Genomic DNA, 2,542 nt, shown 5'->3' on the forward strand with positions numbered 1-2,542 from the left:
TAAGTACCTCATTATCATGAGCTAGCTTAGTCCTTCAAAATAATATGATTTCTGTAGGCAATAAGATGCTTCCTCTTGAGATAGAAATCCAAATTTTATAGTACATTCCTTTGATTAAAACAATGTGTACTACCATTTGTCCTAAGAAATTCAGAGCATAGGAACTTTTAATTTTAATTATATCACTATTTCTCTACATAAATTGTTATAAAACTTCTTTAGAGAAATTGGTCCTCTTAATGCATGCTTTTAATGAACGCTGACTCATTGTATGGCACTAGCCTTTTTATTTATCAAAATATATCTCCTTGGGCTCTCTGCTGGTCCCAGGCGTTTTGGGAGCCACAGGCTTGGGTGCAGACATGGCCAAGTCCAAGAGCCACACCACGCACAACCAGCCTTGAAAATGGCACAGAAACGGCACCAAGAAACCCTGAACACAAAGATATGAATCTCTTAAAGGGGCGGACTCCAAGTTCCTGAGGAACATGTGCTTTGCCGAGAAATACAACAAGAAGAGCCGGATGAAGACGCAAGCTAACAATGCCAAGGCTACGAGTGCATGGGCTGAGGCCATCAAGGCCCCCATAATGCCCAAGGAGGTCAAGCCCAAAATTCCAAAGGGTGGCAGCGCAAGCTCAGTCATCTTGCCTATATCGCCCACCCCAAGCTTGGGAAAAGTGCTCCTACCCACATCACCAAGGACCTCAGTCTCTGCGGGCCAAAGGCCAAGACCAAGGCTCAACCCAGCCCCAGTCATGACTCAGCTGCAGCTGCACCTTCAGTTCAGGCTCTGTCTGCTAAAGGTGCCCAGGCCCCCATGAAGGCTTGAGTGTAAAGGCCTCTGTCTGCCCATGTGTGGACAGGACTGGTGTGACCCCTGGGCTGCTGTCTGTATGTGCTGGTGTCTTCCTGTGCTATTTGTACAAATAAACCTGAGGCAGGATCTGTCAAAAAAAAAACCAAAAAATTCTCCTCAGGCCAGAGGATATTCTACAAATGGCAATATTATTTTCCATATTTTGACTACTATGAAAATTTTTAACAGTGGTTTTTATCCAAGGGATAAGAATTACAGAAAACTTTTTTTTCCTGGCAATAAATATTTCAAGTTCTTTCCTTAAATCCATTGAATACAATCATCCAGGGATATTTATAATATCAAACTATTTTCTGGTAAGCTATATACTGTCTGTCTCTATTAAAAGCCAGTGCCACATAACATGTAACACACACAACTCAAAGGAATTACTTGTAACTCAAATATCTTACCTAAGGCCCAGCCCAATTCAACAATACCTCTGTGATATCCTTTACAGACATCATATAACTTCTAACTTAATCTTCTACTTTTTATGTAACTAGCTATGGATAGAATTAGTGCAAACTTATAAAATGCTTTGGAGTTTCTAAACGTGATATGGTTGATACCCCATTTAATCTATTCATCAATTCTGTGAAATGAGAAATCCTGGAAAATTGTCTCCATGTCACAATTAAGGATATAAGTGCTATAAGATTTATTGATTTTTCACAAGGCTAAATACTATTAAATGTCAAGGCTGGAAATAAAATTCAAGTTGAAAGATTTTACTGTTATCTACATGAAGTTTTCATATGCAAGAGACTTCTACTTCCATGGATTCTGTTAGTGTCTACCGGTGTTATAAAAATATATTAATTCTACATGTTTTGCCATTAGCTCTCTCTGATAATACAGGTTTGATGGGAATCTTTACTTTGTTATGGTAAGGACACCAAGTGACAGACTTCTAGTTGACCATCTTCGTACCCTCGCCCCCAATACCTGTTCTCCCACTCCTCCATATTAATAGTTTGAGCTGAGCACAGCCATCTGAGCTAAAGACTTCATTTCCCAAATCCCCTTGCTGTGTTTCCCCCTGATGTGTCAACCAGTTTAGATTCTAACTTCAAAATCTCTCAATGGTACACTTTGTGCCTCATCGCCATACTTTTCTAACCTTTAAATCATCTCCTTCTAAAAATGTTTATACCTTTTAAGTGTTATCACTCTCTTTAATATTGTTCTCCTTCCTCTCTTTCAACCAGGAAACTCATCTTAAAACAATACCTCCCCAAGAAAAACCCCAAATCATCCTATGGAGCACAGCATAGGGAAAAGAATCAATGGAATTGTAACAGCTACAACATACAGGATGTCAGAGGGGTAATAGATTGGAGAGGGGATTATCACTTTGTGAGGATTGTAAATGTCTAACTATTACATTGTTTTGTACACCTGAAACTAATAAAAAAAAAAAAGTCATCCCTCTATTTAAATGGTGTGCTCTCACTGTTAGGATAAACTTCCAATTCCTAAACATGCTTTACAAGACACACTGTCATTTCAACTTTTTCCATGTTATTTACAACAAATCCTGCCACACTCCCTGAGAAACTCTATACTCCATCTGTATACACTTATTTTTTTAATTCTCCAAAGCATTACCTCTCTCACCAGCTGCAAGATTTTATACAATTATCTCCTCTCCTTGGATCCATATGCATTTCTCTTATCACC

General features: G+C 38.9%; 1 pseudogene; it reads left to right on the forward strand.

Moving 5' to 3' along the window:
• The first annotated feature begins 362 nt into the window (after window positions 1-362).
• Window positions 363-832, forward strand: LOC109374897 (60S ribosomal protein L29 pseudogene; annotated as a pseudogene).
• The last annotated feature ends 1,710 nt before the right edge of the window (window positions 833-2,542 follow it).

Source organism: Hipposideros armiger, unplaced genomic scaffold (assembly GCF_001890085.2).
Source record: "Hipposideros armiger isolate ML-2016 unplaced genomic scaffold, ASM189008v1 scaffold_873, whole genome shotgun sequence".
In the NCBI taxonomy this organism is placed as follows: domain Eukaryota; kingdom Metazoa; phylum Chordata; class Mammalia; order Chiroptera; family Hipposideridae; genus Hipposideros; species Hipposideros armiger.